Raw genomic sequence first — 21,823 nt, 5'->3', positions numbered from 1 at the left:
TGTGGTTTGAAAAAGTAAGAAAAAAAGAGCTTGAGCTCATTAATTTGGTCTGTTTGACGGGTTCGCAAAGCATCTACAAAGCTGGGGGAACTCTGCCAAAAGATATTTTATACAGAGAAGTGATTCTCGGCTTGAAATGAAATGAACTAAAGGGCTTAGAGCTGAAAAACTAACTTCTCCTAATTCACTTTCTGCACAAAATCACTTCTCTGAGATATTCTCTTGCCATAGAGAGAATCATGAAATGCTCTAACTAATTGGACCTCAATAGCTATGCTGACACTAGCTTCCAAAACTAACATAAATTATCAAAGATTATTGAAGCTTGGTATTGTGTTGCCTCAATGGAGACCCAAAGAAATCAATTCCAAGATAGAGGCTAAGTATACATCATAGCATCTAAAGCTGCAAAGTAGGTAGCTTGAATAAAAAAAGTTTGATTTTGAGTTTTGTGTGATCCCTAGGGCATTGGAAACTCTAGTCAGAGAAACTTTGGCATCTAAAATGATCATTTTGAAAATATCTCATACATGGATCAAGTGAGCTAGGAAAATACAGCATCGAATCTCCATCTATGCGGATGATGTGGTTTTATTCCTCCTACCTGTTGCTGAGGACATTAATGTAACCATGGATATTCTCCATTTGTTTAGAGAGGCAACAGGGCTCAAGACTAATCTGCAAAAAAGTAATGTGCTACCCATCAGATGTGAGGAAAATGTGCAGTCCCTATTGCCATGTGGAGTTGCAGAGTTTCCCTGCAAATATTTAGGTCTGCCCCTCACTCTGAAGAAACTCACCAAGGAACAAGTGCAGCCCATTATTGACAGGATTGCAGATCAGTTACCAGGGTGGAAAGCAGAACTGATGACTAAGGCCGGAAGAATGGTCCAGGTATAATTTGTGCTTACAGGGATGCTCATCTACATGTTAATGGCTGTTGACTTTCCATCATGGGCCATCAAAGCAGTGGATAAAATCCGGCATGGATTCCTATGGAGAGGTCGCAAGGATGCCCAAGGTGGGCACTGTATCATTGCTTGGCTAAAAGTGTGTCGGCCTAGAGAACTAGGTGGCCTAGGAATTTCTGACCTCAAGACACTTGGCTGGGCTCTAAGAATGAGATGGTTTTGGCTGCAAAAAACAAAACCTGATCGTCCATGGGCTGACCTCACCATTCACGTTCCAGGACAAGTAAGAGCTTTTTCTGCAGCAGCTATCTACTCAGAAGTCGGTAATGGGGCAGCAACTCTTTTCTGGACAGACCGGTGGCTCCATGGACAAAGCATAGCAGATTTAGCACCTCGCCTCTTTGCCACTATCTCTGTGAGAAGACGCAAGAAAAGAACTGTACAAGAAGCCCTTACCAACCAGGCTTGGATTTTTGATATACAGGGGGCTCTTACTGTTGGGGTTCTTATTGAATACCTCCACTTGTGGGACATCTTATTTGACTTTCAACTGCATCCAGACAGTGAGGATAAGCACATATGGCGATTTTCAGCTGATGGTCAATACTATGCTAAATCAGCCTATGAGGGGTTCTTTCTTGGTTCGACTCGGTTCGGCCCATGGGAGAAAGTTTGGAAGACTTGGGCACCACCCAAATGTCGCTTTTTTATGTGGCTTGTGGCCCATAAGAGGTGTTGGACAGTGGATCGCCTAGCTCGTCGGGGTCTCCCCCATCCCACATGCTGCCTTATGTGTGACCAAGCAACAGAAACCATTGATCACCTCCTTGACCACTGTATCTTTGCAAGGGAATACTGGTACTGATTTCTCTCACAGGTCGGCCTTCAGTCCCTCTCCCCTCTGTCCACAGAAGTCTCCTTTCTATGATTGGTGGGAAAGGGTGAGTAATGGTGCTAATGGCCTCGTATTACAAGGACTCAACTCTCTCATAATCCTCGGGGCCTGGACACTATGGACTCAACAAAACAGGTGTGTTTTTCATGGAGGTGCACTTGATATGGCTGACGCTCTGATCATATCCAGTGAAGAGCGAAAGTAATGGTCATTGGCAGGGGCTCGAGGAATTTCCTTCTCGACTGCCCCCACTTCACAGGAATAGTTTCCTAGTTTTAGTTTAGGGTCGTCTTTAAATTAGACATGGGTGCGTCTGTTTCTTGAGGTTTTGTGTTTTCTGTTTGTGTGTTGGCGTGTTTTGGGAGTGTGTCGTGTTGGCTGGGATCTTTTCTCTTTTTCATCTTTTTAATATAATGATGCGCAACTCTCCTGCGTTTTTCGAGAAAAAAAATCGCGTTCTAGTCCCAACCTAAAGGACTACACTTAAGGAAATACGCCTTCTTTTTGACTTGAAACACTGCTTGTCATGCATGACAGGTGACTGGAAATATTAGATTTATATGCATCCCTATATATTCTCACTTGTGTAGGACTGTAGGGTGCTCACTTTTGTACAGCGCCATATCTGCCCTTTTGTGGCATTATTGCAATTGAATCGAGTTGCTATTCCTAACAGGAAACACTCAAGACTTTTACAATATAGCCTACTAACTATAATTAGTGTAGTATATTCAAGGTCTCAATCTCAGATTGGGTGACACCCTATTTCATTCCAAAATCTTTAACATACGATAAAATGTGTTTGGCTCTTGATACTGATCAGGTATGGCATCATCAGGAACCCTGCCTGCAATTGCATATATCACTAATTTGTTCATACGGCCATCTCTCTATTTTCATAAAGCCTCATACAGTGTTCCCTGTTATGATCGTTTCATTACAACAAAATTATTCTCAAACTAATATGATACAAGATGGGAAAACTGCTTACTTGAAATACATTGACAAATTACAATGTTGTAGAAGTGCTGCTACAATGGCCATACAAGATTGTAACGTCTAGGGTGGCGAATGGAAAACTGCTCTATTAGACTAACCTAATTTTTCCAAGCCTGCAATAGAGGAAACAAGTATCCCACTTTCTGTCATCTTAGTCATAGAGATAATTCATGAGGCCGCGCTTTTTCCAAGCCAACCTCGCAACTGTAGAATCATGTCAATTTCTTAGTTCTCAAAGTCCCTAAGCAGAATATCGGTAAGATAACAGCTTAACATGGAAACAGGGAATAACTATGAACTCTTTCATATTAAAAAAGTGTTACTATGTCCATTTTTCTCAATAATGAGGAAGTTGCTTCCATGACAACTAGGGCACACTCACAATCCTGTCCTCCCTGAATGCTGCTAGCTTCAATCTGATGCTGCCTTCCATATTCAGTTATAGACTTCTAGTACTCCATATTAAACAAATGCAGAAATATCTGGAGTCATGTTACCTTCTCTCTCAATGCATCTAATATGAGCAAAGATAAAATGTGTCATCCAGGAAAACATACATTGTTCACCTAGTGAACGGAGAAATGGAAACAGAAGAGAGTAGCAAAAAATATACAGAATAAGCACTACTGGTGAACTGATCAACAAAGTTCATTTTAATTTGTCATACATGTATGTTGCACTTGCACCAACAGAGATTTTTCACTATCATGTAAAAATAAAACAAAATTAAAAGGTATGAAAAACAGCAGGGCAAGGTAAAACAACTACACTTAAAATCCAGTGGTTCAAGGTAGACATGAAGGAGAATATCAGACAATTAAAGATTCAAAGGAAGAAAAAGGAGCCAAACATTCAGTCAAGTGCAATGGTACTCTTTGTAAATCACATAGCTCGTTTTATATCTCACTCTAGTTTATCAAAAGAGTCATTACTAATTAAATTTATAACTCTTTTTTCCTCTAATACATGGATTAATTGAAGTAGTAGTGGCATGTTGCAGCTTATTTCCTCCCAATATTTTATCAGTACAACATAGCATACTTTGATAATAAGTTGATTCAAAACATTTTTATAAAAATATAACACTTCACAGAAAACATGAATTAAGAATATGGAAACTATTGAAACATGAAAATACAAAGGCCTAAGAACAGTAATTTAACAATGGCAACTTTGCAGGCATGAACCCTGCTATTGGGTTTGAGGTCAACAAAATACAATTATTATATTTTGCAGCAGCTTAGTTTGAGAAATTTCAAAACATGAGATGAACTGGATTTATATCTTGCCTCCAATGTCCAAGCTGGACAATCCAGATTTGACAAGGACAATACTCTATAAATAATATTTAAAGGTATTATTGCATTAAAGAACAATAACACGTTTTTTTTTAAATAATAATAAGATTAGGAAGTGCCATACTTATTTTTTCTTGCATGAGAGTAACATAGTCCATACTGTTGTCTCTCCAGATATATGGAAGTACACTTTGATACATATATAGTGTTGGACGGACACCAGCATCTTCCATCCACTGCAACACCTACATAGGCCAAACAAAGGCAAACTATCATCCATCTTTTTCCCCTGTTTCACATATTTCCAATCAAATATTAATCACCCCAAGTTTAAAATGCTTATGTTACATTTGTTGCAGGCAGAATGTTGAATTTAGCACAATTCTAATTTTTACAACAGGACATAATGGATCCAGGTTTCACCACAAAAGACCCAGACAAAAGATGTCAAACAGAAAAAAAATGTATTTAGTTCTCGTCCAAAAGAAAAATGGCAGAACTTTAATACACAATCATCTTATCACAATTCAGCAATTGTAGATGGAATCTAGAGAATGTCGTTCTCTTATCTTTTAAGGGAATCTTTTCTTTTGAAGGACCCATCAACTCTTAATCAAATGTAATAATATAGCTGCCTAATGATATGACCTGTATACCTCAATATACTTTCTCCATTTCCCAATAACTAAAAGGTTTCTCAGCAGAACCGCATAAGTAGAAAGGCCCACAGTAGAGCATGAAGTCACCATCTTATAGAACAGCTGCACGATAGAAAATCATAACAATAAGCATAGTCTCAGTTCAAGGGGAAGCAGCAACAGTAAATGCACACCCCCAACAGACGAAGCACCACTACTGAAACTGTTTTCTCTCACAAGAGTACGAAACAAGTCTGTGTGTTCCTCAAGCATCAAATATATTCACAAAAGAAATGATGAGTTAAAAATAGTAAAGATGACAGTAGTATTCTTAACTCTAGAATCATTTTATTTGGTAGAGAACAGCAATATATAGGTGACGCATGGATCTACATGTTGTTGTCACACATTGGTGCCATTAAAACCACTACGTTAAAGATTAACATCATACAAAGTAGTGATTCCTCTGAAATGAAGAATCTATCTTTCTGAATTGCTCATGTCAATACTGAACTATACTGTTTTTTTAGACAAACAATCACTTGCACGGTTGCACCAGTGCAATTACTGACAGGTATGGACTGAGTACTGAAAATAAATGATACCATGGTACTAAATTCCATCACATGTCAAAGTTGGAAATATAAAAAGAGGTTATACAACGACACCTATGTTAAAGGGGCCAATTATACCTTCATCATGCTCTCTGTCTTGCCACATTTTCCAAGAAAATTCAAAAGATGGTTTAGTGTGCCAACAGAAATGGATGAGAGGGAGGAATCCAATTGCTCAATTATTTCACTGGCTGTTTTCCATTCCCGTAGCCTGTTGCAGAGCATCAAAGGTCTCACTAGTTAAACTAGCAACAGTAGTAACCTCTCAAAAGAAATAGAACATCAAAGATGCATGAAAACAAGACAAAAGCATGACATGATCTAGATGATAATAGCTAAAGGTGCAGACTGCAGAGGCTCACTTCCTATAACTGCAAATGCTCAACAAGTCCAAAAAAAAGGAGATGTCACTGAATTACTGAACTACATTTGAACAGAGTAAGCAAACAAACAGACCTGATAGCCTCAAGCATCAGTTTGTGAATTAAAAAATTTTGATCTAACAGAAATAAGAGAGATCTCACCTACCACAAGGTTTTATCCTGCTATCTCAAGTGGTATCATAATAAATACAATTGTAATACAAAAGTTCGTCTGCATAATACTATTTAATGTGGCAGAAACTAGAAAGTTACCCACACATAAATATGTACTTATGTAGTGCAAACTGCCAACATTGTGTCACTACAGCAATGTATATATGCATTTAACAAGTTAAAATAATAATGGAGATTTCAACAATAATAACCTAGTTACAGTGCACATGCAACTTAAGATGGTGGATAAACATACATGCTGCATGAAGCTATTATCTCAAAATAAGCCTTTTGGTTCAACGGTATCTGTTTTTGCTTCATGAATTTCATCAACTGTAGGACCCTTTCAGGTTGGCTTCCATTATTCAATGCTTCCATGAGGGATGAACATACAATGGCATCTGGTTGCACATCATTACTTTCCATCTCTTTGAATAGGTCCCACGCTCTCCTCCAGCTCCCTTATGATCCATATGGACAATGGATTAGTTGAAAACTTAAAATTATTGAAACATTTTTCTCATCATAAGAGAATCTTACCATCATCGCTATAGGCTTTAATCATTGCAGTATATGTCAAAACATCGGGGAAGCAACCAGATTCTTTCATAGAACTAAACATAGATTCTGCTTCGCTTAGTTTTCCCTGAATTAAGCGATTGTTAGCATACCAATTCTTTACAGGGAACCAGAGGGTTAATGTCAGTAATACTTACTTGTTTGACATATGAACAAATGACAGACGAGTAGACTTCCTTGGTCAAATGAATTTTCAGGTCCATCATGTCTTCAAAAAAATTCAGAGATTCTGCATACTTTCCCAATTTACATGATCCACTAATGAGTACATTGTAAGTTACAGCATCTGGCTTCACATTGCGTGTCCTCATTAATGCGTACAACTCCAAAGCTTTCTCATAATCACCCAAACTTAAATAGCTTCCGATGCCTGAGTTGTAAGCAACTGTATTTAGTTCGATCGCTCGAGACTTTGCTGCTGCAAGGATTGCGTCAATTTTAGTTACTTGTCTGCAGCGACCACATGCTGTTAACAGTGTACTTATTGAAACAACATCCGGTTGAATGCCATCTCTCTCCATTTCATGCAGCAAACTAATAGCTTCCTTCAACATTCCAGCAGATCCATAAGCATCAATAAGTGCATTGTAACTGACTTTGTTTGGCTTGCACGAATTCTTTCTCATCTCATTAAAGACCTCCCTAGCTTTCTCAGGTTGTGCAGATCTACCATAAGCATTAAGTAAGGAGGTATAGGAAACTATATCAGGTCTCAATCCATTTTGCTTCAGTAATTTAAAAGTTTCCAAGGCCTCCTTGTGCATACCATGTGAGGCATAAGCACCCAAAAGTGCATTATAGGATACAATGTTAGGCCTGACACCTTCAGCAACCATCATATCAAAGACTGCCTTGCAATTTTCAGCTTGCCCACAAACAGAATAAGAATACATTATGCTCGTATATGTAACAACATCTGGAGGACATACTGTTCTTTTTTCACTCATTGACTTAAACAACTCAATAGCTTCTCCATACTGCCCAACCTTTACAAGGCAATGGATCACAATATTCCAAGTGAATGTATCAGGGGCAACATTAGATGATTGCATAATTTCAAAGTAAGCTATGGCTTTCGAATACTGAGCTCCATTCTTGAAAGCGGACAAAACAATGTTGTGTGTGATCAAATCTGGTCCTACACCATTTTCAGTCATCTTCTTACAAAGCTCTAAAGCTTTCTTCCAGTTACCAGCAGCTCCACATGCATTTATTACATTGTTATATGTCGTTCGACTAGGAGGTATCTGCAGCAAAAAGGTATCTCTTACAGGAGCTAACTAAACCATCCATGATGTATAATGACTCAGATTATTTATATAATGATGTTTATTATTCAGTAATATTATAGGAGCATCAAGATGCTAGTTATGTAGAATATCTTTACAAGCATGTAAAGTTCAATTGTTTATTTTTTAAAGCAGTTATCCAGATAGTCATGCCTTCATAGTAATGTACTTACAGCAGCACGTTGCATATCTTCCATAATATTGATGGCCCAACGCCACTGGCCAGCTCGAGCATGAGCATGGATCAAAGAGTTGTATGTATCAGCATCAGGTTTGCACCTATGGATATACCATTTAAGTAAAACAAAAAGGACAAGTGTGATCAGACAATGGTAAGGCTACAATTTAACCAAATTGACGAAAACAAAAATACAAAAACAGAAGATGCATGTAAAGTATATTTTAAGAAGATGTCTTATTGGTGTGGCATAATAACAGTACAGCATCACGAATTTTCTGAATGGCAGTCTAATGTGCTGAAGCAGTAGACCTCTTACGACAAACTTGTTGTTCTTAGTTGAAACAAAAAGCAATTCTAGGAGTGATATGGCTCTATGCTTCTAGTAAGGATGAAAGAAAATAATAGGTCAATATTGATTAAGGTGTTGAAAGTATGACATATAGCACTCGTACCGCCATTCTTGCATCTCAAAGAACAAACCACGTGCCTGATCGACCTGATTGTGTCTAGCATGTAACCTTATCATCATGCCATAAATGTCATTACGAGCACAATAATTCTCCTGATTTTTCATCCAGCGGAACACATGTACAGCATGTTTCAAGGATCCAGAAATTGTGATTTCCTACAAGTGATACAAACTGTGTGAGTTTATTATCACCTGAACAGGCTAAATTGTAGTTAGTGAATTTATGGAGATTTTTGGTCAGTTATAAATAAGAACAACAACTTGCAAATGAAGTAGCTACTGGGGGATTCTACCATACACTCTAATAAATCAATATTGGGAGCACAAAAATGATGGTGGCAACTGAATCTTAAGAGAATAACTAGATTTTCTGGACTGATTGAGAAAACCATAGCTTTCGAGACATACTGAAAATCGTGAACAAAGTAAATGGAACTAGCATAAACAATTACAGACTCCGTGGACAACTAAAATGTATCAGCAGAGTTGACAATGCCACCTGCAAATAGATGCAGGGCTATTGTAGTTGAATCCTTAGATAAAGCACCATAAGATAGTTGACATAAATACTTAAAAAGTTATAACTACTATGATAACTTAACTATCATGTTAACAACAAATCAAAGAATCTGTGCACAGCGAAATTGAACATATGCCCGACCATGAATGACTCAGACATCAATAACATCTAGAACTCAAGATGAACTAAACAAGATAAATGCTGTACTACAAGTTCAAGCAACTTGGTTCAGTGGCGTCCAGCGTCCTGCTCCCCTCACACAAATTTAGTGGCGCAAAACTAAGTGTGGGCCAAATTACATGTCAATCTTACCAATTTAGCAGCAAAAAACCAATTTTTTTGGCTCCCGTCGAGCCATTTGAATACCACACTACTAGGCAATAGTAGCATCCGCACTAACAGTCATTGCATCGAATACATAGCACGTGCTAAGAAGAAAGCACGGGGGCATACGCGGATGAGGAGCGGGAAATTGCGGCGGGCGTAGCGGCCGGCCCAGCAGTTGAGCACGGCGTCGACGGCGTGCGCGTCGGCGGGGGGCAGCGCGAGCACGCGCGCGGCGGCCTCGGACACCTTCCAGTCCCGCTGCCGCCGGGTGCCCTCCACGCGCCGGCGGTGCCGCGCGGGGAGCGACGCGGCGCGGACGCCGTCCACCTCGGCGCGGGCCGCGCGGCGACCGCGGTCGAGGTCGACGGACACGGCGGGCCGGGCGCGCGGGGCGGGGGACGCCGCGGTGGCGCGCGGACGACGCGCGTGGGCCGCGCGTCGGGGCTCGGCGACGGCGGGGGAACGGAAGCCATCGGCGGCGCGGCTTTACCGTTGCGGATGCGCGGGGGTTCGGATAGCGTGGGCGTTGGTGAGCTGGCGTGGCCTCTATCCCGGCTTTTTTTTTTCTGATCTATATCCCGGCTTTGGTAGGGAGTATGGATGGCAGGACGACGAGGCTCCGCTGCAGTTGGCCGCCGTGCAGTTGAGGCTGCGTGTGGGGCCTGCACGCGTGGGGCCCACGTGGCAGTGACCCAACTGCAGGGGAGGTAACTGCAGCGGATCCGGTTCCTGGATGGCAATGGGTACAAATTATCCGCGTGCCCGCGGACAAAAACCCGATAGGGTAAGGATCCATGTTCTAATTTGTGCCCACGGATGCGGGTACGGGTTTGCATTTGTGCCCGATGGATAAAATTTGATGGGTTTGAAAAAACTCTACCCGTACCCGTTCTGCCCGTATACCCGCAAAACTTCTAATACGTGGATCTTCCATACAAGTATATAATAAATAAAAGTATTTGGAATTTTAGAACTTCCTCTTATTTTTTGTCCTTCCCAGGTGATCCCACCCGTGGTGCCCCGCCACCACCTGACCACCCCACCCACCCCTCCAGCTGCACGCCATTCCTGGCTCTTGGAGCCCGCACCAACGCACCACCCCTCCAGCTGCACACCATCTCCTGTCTCTTGGAGCCCGCACCAACGCACGCCCCATTCTCCGGCGCAGCCGCTGCTCACCGCCCGTCCCCAGCTCACCCGCTGCCCGGAGCTCACGCGGACGCGCGCCCCTGCTGCGGCCGCGTGCTCGCTGCCAGGAGCCCGCGCCAGCGCCCCCTGTTGCGACCACCTGCCCGCTGCCGTCCGCCGCGCGATGCCCCCCAACCACGACGCCGAGGCTCTAGAGCGGTTGACGGGTTCAGGCGGTGAGGCCTTGCGCTCTCGCTCGTCGCCCCGACCGATCAAGCCCCGGGCGGTCACCGCCTCGCCGGCCGCCGCTCGCCAGATCTGCTACCAGCTGATCTTGGCGGGCGTGCTGGCGTGCCCGCGGGTACACCATACCCGCGGGTCACGGGCACGGGTACAGTTTATTACCCGTGGCGGGTCGCGGGCACAGGCACGGCTTAGAGTATCGTCTTGCGGGTGCGGATTTGAATATGCTATACCCGCGGATAATGCGCCCGTTGCCATCCATAGTAGGGAGTGAGATCGATGGATCACCCAAACTGACCAGTCCGAGCAAGAAAAATGAAGTAATCGTTTTGATTTCAACCGAGAAAATTAGTTTCATAGCATGGAGAGATCATCATTTTCGAAAAATACCACCGAAAGATTGTTATTACACAATGTACGCTGAAAGAACAATTTCATTCCGTAAAATAATATTCCGTTAATTTTGCAATAATGAACCAGTTATTTTCATCTCTATTGGATAAAGTGAAATGTCCTGTTTACCCTCATCTTCTTCCACTGCTCTACCTTCTCCGTGTTGGAAATAGTTTCACCTTGCTTTTGGAGAGTGGAGTAGTACAACTTATAAGTATGAGGGAATACTCACCCATTCGACTAGTCGTTTGGGGGAGATGGCTCAAATATCACTTAGTAGTTGATGTCTATATTGGCCCGACTTGTGTGAAGCAGCCCAAAACGACTTAGGAGCCGGTGCACTCTGTGTTTAGTGTGATCCGAGTCGTACACTCAGGAATAAAGGTCCGAAGTTGTTGCTCTCCATATTGGACCGATTTGTGTGAAGCAATCCAAAAGGCTTGGGAGCCGGTGCACTCTGTGTTTAGGGCCTATTTGGCAGAGCCCTAGCTCCTCTAAACATGACTCCGACTTCGGCTTCTCTGGTGGAGTGGCTTCTCTGGTGGAGCTAGAGCCGTTTTGAAAAATATTTGGCAAAATGGCTTCACCTATTGGATTGAGATTGTGAGATGTCTAAAATGCCCTTTCCTATATTTTTCTTTTACCTTTTCTTCTTTTTTCCTTCCTTTTTCTTTTTCTTTCTTTTCCTTTTTCATCTCCTTTTATTTTTCCCACCTTTTTTTTCCTCCTTTCCTCCTTATCCAATCATCCACCTTCCTCTGTTCCGCCCTGCCCCCCAATCTCCGCCGCCTCCCGGCCAACGCCCGCACCTTCAGCTCCCCGCGGCCCCTCCCCGTGGCCACCGCCGAGCCCCTCCTCCCCGCGGCCGCTACCCGCGGCCGCCGCCGGCCCCCTGCTACCCTGCAACCGCCGCCGGCCGACCCCCTCCTCCCCGCGGGCCGCGCCCCAGCGGCCGCCGCCGGCCACTAGCTCCACGCAGGTGCGCGCCCCTGCGATGACTGCCGCCGGCCCCCTCCTCCCCGCGGGCCGCGCCCTGGCGGGCCCTACTTGGGGGCAAGGCTTGGAAAGGGCAAGGAGGAGCCACGCAAAGCCGGCCGGAGCCACGATTTGCTAGCTCCGCCTCGTCGAATCTGCTCCAGTGAGCGCGAATTCGGGGGCTCCACGGAGCTCCATGGTTGGAGCCATCGCCGAAAACATTGTTTGGGAGGGCTCCAGCAGAAGCCAGTTTGGGAGCCGGAGTTGGAGCCCTCCCAAACAAACCCTTAGTGTGACCGGAGCCGAACGCTAGGACGGGTCGTTTGCCTTCCCCGATCGCGACTGGCGCTAGGACGGGCCGTTCGCCTTCCCTGATCGCGTGTGCAGCAAGTTTGACTTCTAGAAGAAGGAAGAGTAAGGGAAAAAGACGAGGGTATAAATAACATTTCACTTTGTGGAATTACAAAAGTTAACGGAATCATCTTTCGGTGGTTTTCAATAAGAGTTGTGTAGGATGGGTCGGAACTTCATGAACGACACATCAAGCAGAGAGATTGAAATGGTGGGTGATACATCCGAGCTCAGGGGGCTTGTTGTATAGTATTCTGTGAGAGAGAATAAGAATAAGCCAAAATAAGCCGCAAGCAGACAAACCAAACATATGGACGATAATCTTACCAGGGCTTGACACCCCCAGGCGCTGTTAATCAGCGTCATTTGTTTTATTCAGTATTCTTTCATGGTAACGGATCCCGTATTAATATGGGAAGTTCCTGTCGGGAATCCTTTTTTTGTCTTAGTGCAGTCCCAATCCAGTACTTTACCATAGAGTCTAAGTATATTTATAGTCTTCTATTTATAGTTTTTTTTTGCTGATGTGGCACCCAAATTATTGAAGAGAGAAGAAGAACAAGACTTCGTTTTTAGATAGGACCTCGCGTCGACGTGCCCTTTGATGCCGCAAGAAACTAGGAAGACTCGCGTTGGGGAGGACCGCGTCGAATCGATGGATCCTGTACACCGCCACCACTCCCCTTCTGCTCCTGCGCCACCTCCCGCCTCCGTCCCGTGCGTTCCCTCTCCCGCGCTCCTGCTCCCGCGCGCTCCCTCTCCCGCGCTCCTCCTGCTCCCGCGCGTGCCTCCTCTCCCGCGCCGGCCCTGCTAGATCCGCGCGCCGGCCCTGCTAGATCTGCGCGCTGCTTGGAAAAGGCCCGCCGGCCCCACGCCCCATCACCTGTGTGCCTCGCCGTCTGCAACAGGGGCATGCAAGCGAACGGCGGCGAGAGCAGCAGCAGGCAGACACCGCTCCCCTTCCGGCCAAAATTTCGAGGTCCGCCCTCTCCAGCGCTTGTAAATCTCCCTTCCTCTGTTGCCCATGTGATCCACATTTAATGCACCCAATTAATGGTCAAACATTCGAAGTTATTGTGGCGCTAAAAAAATTTTGAGACCTAAACACGCTTGAGCCGGCGAGGCGTTTCTTCTTCTCATGCGTGGTAGGAGCAGCTCTGTCCCTTCAACGAAGGGAGAAAATTTTTTTATAAATTGGCTCCACTTTTACTCAACTAATAAGGTGATACTAAACATATGCACACAATATTTATGGGCCATACTGATGTCACAACCCCACCCCTTCAAAGAGGGCGCGATTATGCGATGCATGCATGAACCATCGCGGGAAACGGAAGACTGAGTGCATGCGAATGGTTTTCAAAAGGCATCGCTATCCGTGAACAGAGATTCTGTGCATGTGATGTGATATTACGCACATACATGCAAAATCGAAATTAAAAAATCAATAAATAGTAAACTGAGCATCTAAATTAAATTTAGATTGCATCATTGTATTTCTTATGCTAAGATCTTCAAAACAAGAACACGCGTGACTATGTTTGCATGATATTTAGAAAAATACTTTTTAAAAATACTAAATAATTAATTCTGGCAATTAGGAACAAATATTTTAACAACACAAACAAATAATTATTTATATGAACAAAAGTTAAACCATAATGAACAAATAATAATATACTACGAATAAAATGTTAAACATCACGATCATTTAATTCTATAGGATAAATAACAGAAATAAATATCGTGAACAAATGAATCAATATCACAGAACAATTTAGTCTACAAAAGCGAACAAATGATTAGTAATGCGAACAAATTAGATACACGTAGCAAAATAATTTTACATAAAACAAATGCATCTACATTGCAAGAAACAATTTTTATAACCATATATACACCTGTCAAACAAGTTAGCATATAAAGGATATAAATCATTTCATACACCTATTTATAAATATGTAATACAAATAAATTAGTATATAATAAATTTGAACAATTTATAATACATATTTCTCTTGCAAAAAGTTTATAATATTAAATGGAACAAAGAAAAATATCATAGAACAATAAAATATGATCTTTTCAAAAATTCAAATATATGAAGGGACAACATTTTTTTTATTTCAAGAGCAATCTCGTGTATACTAGGGTTCACTAGATTTGCGTATCCAAACAATCGTTTCCGAATTTATACTGATACTATTACAAAAAATAAAATGAATAACATGAATTACAGAATAGATAATAATATCCACTTGAAGAATGTATGAAAAAATTAAATAAGTAAATAAGAAAAAAATAAGAAAATGAAAGAAAGTAAAAGTAGGTTACAAAATTTGCAAAATGAATAGAAGAAAGAATGTAGCTGAAAGGCAAAAATGAGCAAAGAAAAGGAAACCACAAATGGAATCACAAGAGGAAGAAACACGAAGAAAAAATAAGAATAGAAAAATAAAAGAAGAAATAAGAGGCGAGTAATAGTAACAGAAAAAAAGAGGAGAAAAACACGTGCCAATTTTCTTCAGGCAATGGATGTAGGAATTGTAGCCCGAGCGATATATATCCTCGGCGCCTGAAAGAACCCGACGTCCTCGTCGGTCCAACTCACCTACACTATAGGTGCTATGACTAGAGGACAAAGACTTATAAGTTGATTACACTCTTACTCAACTAGCATGGTGGTACTAAATATGTGCACGCATCACTCATGGTCCATAACTGGACCACATCCAAATTGAGCCGGATGTCACATCCTCGCAGACAGTGCCGCCGCCGTCTTCTTGCCGCCGCGGCCGGGAGCCCCTCGGCAGCGCTGGGCCCCTCGCCGTCGTGCTCGTCTTCCTTGCCACCCCCCTCGCCGTTGTGCTCGTCCTCGGCCACGCCTTCCACCTCAACTGCATTGAGTGCAGAGCCCGGGCTCTGTGCGCTTATGGCATTCGGCCGCCGCACCTCTATGGTGACACGGCTGCGATGCCTACCACTGCCATGCTGGCATGCGGATGTGGTTCCGGAAAGCACTGGGAAAATCCCAACTTGACTTCATGTCGGCCGGTAATGGTGCCGCTTGTTGCACCGCTCTCCTCTTTGAAGGTTTTGTCGATGTGCTACTCTATCTGCAGGTCCGTGGATGTTGGATGATACGAAAAAAAACCGTTCGAGAAAATCCTTGTCCAGCTTAATGCTGGCATTAGCATTGGTGACACTCCTTGGTGCCCCTCCCTCTCTATAGGCGATATTGACGTGTCCTCACACCTATGCGCTAGACGGAGGTTTATGTGAAAAATGAAAAGTCAACTAAGATATGACCCGAACATCAAGTTTCTAAGCAAGCGAGATGTGACAGATTGAGACTATATGAAGACATTGCAAAATTGAAACAGGAACAAAGAAGAAGATTGAAGCTTAGTCTTCTTATTTTTTTAGTTTTATAGCTTTCTTTCTTGGTTTGTGAAACCCCTTTATTTGTGGTTTAGAATCTAAGAACTTTTGTAGGTCTTTTGGCAGTAATCATGATCAAGACTGGAACTTTTCCATAGTCTAAAAAAACACATGATGAATCACCAACGTCACTCTTGCCGCAGCTTGCCAGTCGCCTCTGTCTCATTATGTGCATCACGTTTCGGGTGGGCCTGATGCTTTGTTACAACATGTAGATGTAGGCCACATCCTCTCGCCCTGCCTTATTACCCAATAATACTATTAAGTAGTAAAATTTACAGTAACATACTTAAATATAATCTCCGGCTTAACATTGATAGACACCATTCATTACTGACAAAAGAACCTCCAGTTGACCATAAACTTCTTCATGGGTCGCGAATGAGCTTCTGATAGACATCATTGGTGGCCTTGACTGAGGAGAAGTTTGCAGGCAAGAAAATGCTACTTCGACCAGCAGAGCAATTTCTTCCTTCTCCACCACTGTTGGTGATGACAGGCGCTGGTCCAGCAAATCCACTGCATTTTTGCGATGCTGTCCGATGGAAGAAGCAACTGATTGCACCTCCATTGGATATCTCCCCATCACAATCTCCAGCACCACCACACCGAAGCTATAGATATCGCATTTTGGCGTCACCACGGATGTGTACGAAAGCTCTACAGAAAAGAAAGCACTATGATGAAATCAGGAATCAGGTGAGAAAAACAAACTGAACATGTGGACGAAGAATCTGACCACACACCTGGGGCTATATAACCATACGTCCCTGCTAGTTCACTCCAATTCGATGAATCCGGTTTCAGAATCCTTGCTATGCCAAAATTTGAAACATAAGCCTTGAATGATGCATCTAGCAAGATGTTGGTACTAGTTATGTCACGGTGGATTATTGGAGGGTTGCATTCATGGTGTAAGTAGTATATAGCTTGAGCCACATCTCTTACAATGGCGGCCCGCTTTTTCCAGTCTAGCTCCTTTGCTAGCTCTTCATTTTCCAAGGTCTCATGAAGGTTTCCTCTATCAATATATTCATATACAAGGAATTTGTATCTTGGATGAGAGCAAAACCCGTATAGCTTCACGATACTTCTGTGCCGGATCTTTGTCAGCACTTCAATTTCACTAAGGAATCTCTTTTCGTCACCCATCTCTTCTTCAAGGGGATGAAGCTTTTTCACTGCAACCAGCCGGCCCCCTTGAAGATGAGCTTTGTAGACAGTGCCATAGCCCCCTGATCCAACAATGTACCCATCACTGAAATTTTCTGTTGCCTCAATGATATCCTCAAATGCTAGTTTACCGTCGAAATTCCACACTGAGAAAACATCTCTTCTATCTACGGCTATGTCCTTTTGTGGTCGTTTCCTCTTGTGAAGAATCATAAGCAGTCCAAAAATTGCGAGAATAATGGCTACGCATGTGGGAATAGAAATTGACAAAACCATGACTTGAATTCTTCCTTTGTGATGATGGTCCCTTATCGCCGTTGAGGAGCATGCTGGCAGGCCTTGGAGATTACCACATAGGCCTTTATTGTGTAGGAACCATGCTATTGATGCATCACGGAATAGCCGTCCTACTGGAAGAGGCCCTTCCAAGTTGTTGTATGAGACATCAAGTGTTGTCAGGCTAACCATGCTAGCAAAGAAGGATGGAATGCTCCCATCAAATTGGTTGTGGGAGAGGTTCAGGAGTTCCAACATTGCCAAGTTCCCGAGCTGCGCGGGTAGCCTGCCAGTGAGTTTGTTGTCACTGACATCCAACACAATCTGCAGGTCCCCCAGATTACCAATGGTAATTGGCAACTCTCCGCTCAAGTTATTGTGGCTAAGCATCAATGATTGTAGCTTAGTGCAGTTCCCCAGCTCATTGGGGATTGACCCACTCAACTTGTTCGTAGATAGATCAAGGTACTGCAAGTTTTTCATCCGACCAAATTCAGATGGAATGTGTCCTGACAATTGGTTTCGTGCTAATGTGAGCTGGTATAGGTAGGGTAAAGTGCTTAAAGCTGGTGGTATCTCACCAGTTAGGTTGTTGGAGTGGAGTACAAGTCTTCCCAGTTTCACTAGGTTAGAGAACTCAGACGGCAAGCTTCCTGTTATCATATTTTCTGCCATTGCCAGTGAGGTTAAATTGGTGCTCAAACCCCAGGCTTTCGACAGATGCCCATGTAGTTTGTTGGTCTCTAAGTTAGCATCAATGAGATGTGGGTAGGGTCCGAAATCGGATATGTCTCCGGTTATCTGGTTATAAGCTATGAAAATCATCTCGAGACTCTTGCATGTTTTCAGGCTTCTAGGAATAGGGCCGGTGAACATGTTATTAGCAACATTGAAAACCTGAAGGTTCATCCCTTTGCATACATCAGGGGGCAATTCTCCGGAGAGAGAGTTGTTCAACAGACTTAGCTCAACTAAATCAGTGAGGTTTGCAAACTCTGGAGGCAGAGGACCTGACAGCATGTTATCGAAAAGCGATAGCTTTCTCAAGCTCGTGAGGTTCCCAAAAGTTGCAGGAATCGAGCCGGAAATCTGGGTTCCATGAATCCAAAGATCGTAGAGATTCCTCAAGTCTCCTATCTCACGTGGGATGGAGCCCACAAACTGGTTTTCGGATAGGTCAAGGAGGCTTAGCCTGGTAAGGTTCCCTAGGCTAGAAGGGATGGTGCCACTTAGCTGGTTCGTTGAGAACACCATTTCACTTAGGTTGCGCAGCGTCCCAATCTCTTGCGGAACGAAACCTGAGAGCTCATTCTCTGAGAGATAAAGTGTGTTGAGCTTAGTGAGATTTGCCAAAGTTACTGGAATTCCACCACTCAAGCGGTTGTCAGCGAGCTGGAGATCCCCTAATCCCCTAAGGTTGCCTAGGGAAGGTGGTATGGGCCCTGACAGATGGTTGCTGTAGAGGTAGAGGAGGTTCAGTTTGGTCAGGTTGCCAAGGCTTTCAGGTATCCCGCCAGCTACCATGGTGCTGCTGATCTCCAAGGACTCGAGGTTGCTCAGCCTCCCGAGCTCTTCCGGGATCGGCCCGGTGATCATGTTCTGGTGGATGGAGAAATCGAGCAGCATGGTCAGGTTTCCGAAGGACGCAGGGATACGGCCGGTGAGGTTGTTCAGGGAGAGTCCAAGATACTGCTCGAGGCGTCCCAGGTTGCCGATGTCGGCCGGTATCGGGCCATGGAGCAGGTTGCCGGTGAGCCGGTGAGGTCGAGGTAGGAGAGGGCGCTCAGGGACGTGATGGCCGTCGGGATTTCTCCACCAAGGCTGTTGTACCTGAGGTCGAGGTGCGCGAGGAATGGGAGCGCGGAGAAGTTGAGGTCGCTTAGGCGGCCTCCGATCCCGGCGTGCGGCAGGGAGATGACGGCCACCGCCGCCGGCCGGCGGTGGCCGTGGCGCACGGCGCCGCACTCGACGCCCGTCCAGTTGTTGCACGGGCTGGTGTGGCGCCGCCATGAGTCCAGCGCCGGGGGGCTCCCCGTGGTGGACTTCCACCGGAGGAGGGCTGCTTGCTGGGATCGCAGAGACACGCCGCCGTGACGCGCGGCGGCGTCGACCTGCAGGTAGGGGAGGCATGGCCGCAGCAGGATCACGAGGGCTAGCGCTAGTGTTCGTACCTTGTTGCGCAGTGTTCCCATGGGTTTGCTTTCTTTAATTTCTGATGAGGCGGGGATCGAGGGAGAGGCCACTCCAATTGGTTTGATGAGCGAATGACTGGATGGTGTGGAATATTTATAGCTGGGGAGAATATGACGTCGAAACCATCCATTTTTTAGGAAATTTTAACAACACTTCACAAGTGTGAAAGACTTTTTTTTTTGCTAAACAGATAGAAGTAGGCACTTATACATACACATGCAATCTATACATGAGCACCACATATATAGACTAGCTTTGGTGGATCTTGAGATTGACACTCGAACCCGGCTATTTAGATTTCACTACAAAGAGCCTAACCAGTTGAGCTATCTTAGTTAAAAAAACATGTGCAAGTCTCAAAGGTCTCTAAAAGAGCAGAGAATAACACTACAACAGAACAGTCTTGTTACCCCAGTTGGAAAAAGCCTTTTATTCCGATTTTCCAACCGAGACCGCCAATGCGGGACAAAAGGGACACCCTTTGGTCTCCGTTGGTGTTACTAAGCGGGACCAAAGGCCCCCATTTTTTTTTCTTTTGGTATATTTCTTTCGGTTTATTTGTTTTTGTTTATTTCTTTTCCATTTCAGTTGTACTTTGGTAGTATTTATAACCATGTAAAATTTGAATTAAATTACAGTTGATTATTGGTGATTTCAAAAGATATCAAATTGACAAAAACCGAAATGAGTAGTTATGGTATATGCATTCATGCATGCCCAACTTTTGTTCTTTTAAGTGTCAATCGGTGCAGTCACACGAATGAGTAAGCATTGAATTGTCAATTGCAGTGTAAATCGGTGCACTACTTGACCATCACTAATGAGGCTTGTTGTGTCAAGAAGGTTCTCTTTATTCAAAGTCTAAGAAACCATCACGGAGGGGGAGGGGGGATAAAACTACTGCGAGCTGAGGGGGAAAAAAGAGTAAATTAGAAGCAGCTTTTCCTGCACTGAAACTTTTTCTTTTGAAAACCCGGCAAGAGTGCTGCCAGATCATATTAGGAGAAAGAGTTCAGACCTTACAAATGTTTGATTACATAAATAAAGAAAGCTCACTCCGATCCACTAGAAAGACTGAAAAACATTAGAAACTAAGATACACTCGGGGTGCCGCATGCTCGAAAGCGCAGGTTGGCCTCCTCGATGAACTGCAGCACCACCAACGGTTCAGCTTCCTTCCCTTCGAAAATTCTTCTATTCCTCTCCTTCCAAAGATTCCAGACCGTGTTTATTAGTTTCTAAGGTCTGTTTCTAGAGGTGAAACTGATATGTAAGTGTTATTAGTTTGTAGAGGTGAGATATTTTCTATCTATTATACATAGCTGCCCTGTTTATAGTTTCTTAATTTCATAGTATTTGCATACGTTGCGTCAACCATTCGTAAATTTTATATATACATATAATCAATATTAACATATGGTTACTTAATGTTGATGAATTAGGGGTTGTTTTTTTAGATTATGGAAAGAGTTCCGGTCTTGATCATAAGACGTACAAAGAGATATAGGAATGTTGTGGCTCATCATCTTATCGATGAGAAATTTTATTAAAAATGGGTCGTTCATCACGGTAAAATCTATGGTTGAGATATAAGACCTACAAAGAGGTATCTAGAAAAAAGATACAAAATCTCTAGAGTCAGTACGGCCAAGATAGTTAGGGCCGGTACCGATATTAATTTATTGTTTAATTTCCATATCAGATCAACGGTAGGCAACTATCAACAAAAACAGTACCGGCTGTACCTTCCAACCACTGTAGCAAGCCTGATTTTCTTTTGTTTACTTTGTATAAGAAAGGGACAGGAGTCTGGAGCACTTCATACGTTGCAAGGACATTTTGGAGCTTAGTCAAGATAGTGACAGGCTGAACTGCAGAAGTTGAATGTGGTTGCCTTCGGAAAGGTGGCTGCACAGAAGCAGAAGTTGTGCAAGAAAAAAGATCTAAACTTTTATGCAGAGATTAAACTGCAAATAGGATTCTTCTTTGCGCGCAGATGCTCATCTTTTTGCCTATTGATATCCTGTTAAAGTGTTAAGCTTAGGACTAGCAGTGCATTGCTGCGAGAAACAATATAAACATATTGATTAGCATATAAAAATATATATTACATACTATATGTATTTTATAATAACATAACGTGTCCGTTGAGGACTTCAGATTTTTTTTCCTATTTTACTCGCCAAACGCTAATTCTAAACTGTCTTAGATCCTAAACTCAATGTAAGGTCATCCAGATTCCAATTAGAACTCCGCTTGACGTACAAAGAGCTATCTAGGATAGTTAGGGCCGGTGCCGATATTAATTTGTTTTTTTTAATTTCCATATCAGATCAACGGTAAGCAACTATCAACAAAAACAGTACCGGACTGTACCTCCAACACTGTAGCAAG

The 21,823-nt window shown here is 43.5% G+C and overlaps 2 pseudogenes; both read right to left on the bottom strand.

Moving 5' to 3' along the window:
- Window positions 1-2,666: 2,666 nt before the first annotated feature.
- On the bottom strand, window positions 2,667-9,744 carry LOC120667512 (annotated as a pseudogene).
- A 6,117-nt stretch (window positions 9,745-15,861) lies between these two features.
- LOC120667503 lies at window positions 15,862-19,473 on the bottom strand (annotated as a pseudogene).
- Between the last annotated feature and the right edge of the window lie 2,350 nt (window positions 19,474-21,823).

This window comes from Panicum virgatum, chromosome 2K (assembly GCF_016808335.1).
Source record: "Panicum virgatum strain AP13 chromosome 2K, P.virgatum_v5, whole genome shotgun sequence".
Lineage (NCBI taxonomy): Eukaryota > Viridiplantae > Streptophyta > Magnoliopsida > Poales > Poaceae > Panicum > Panicum virgatum.
The sequence above is the reverse complement of the archived record's forward strand: the minus strand, read 5'-3'. Positions and strand labels throughout refer to the sequence as shown.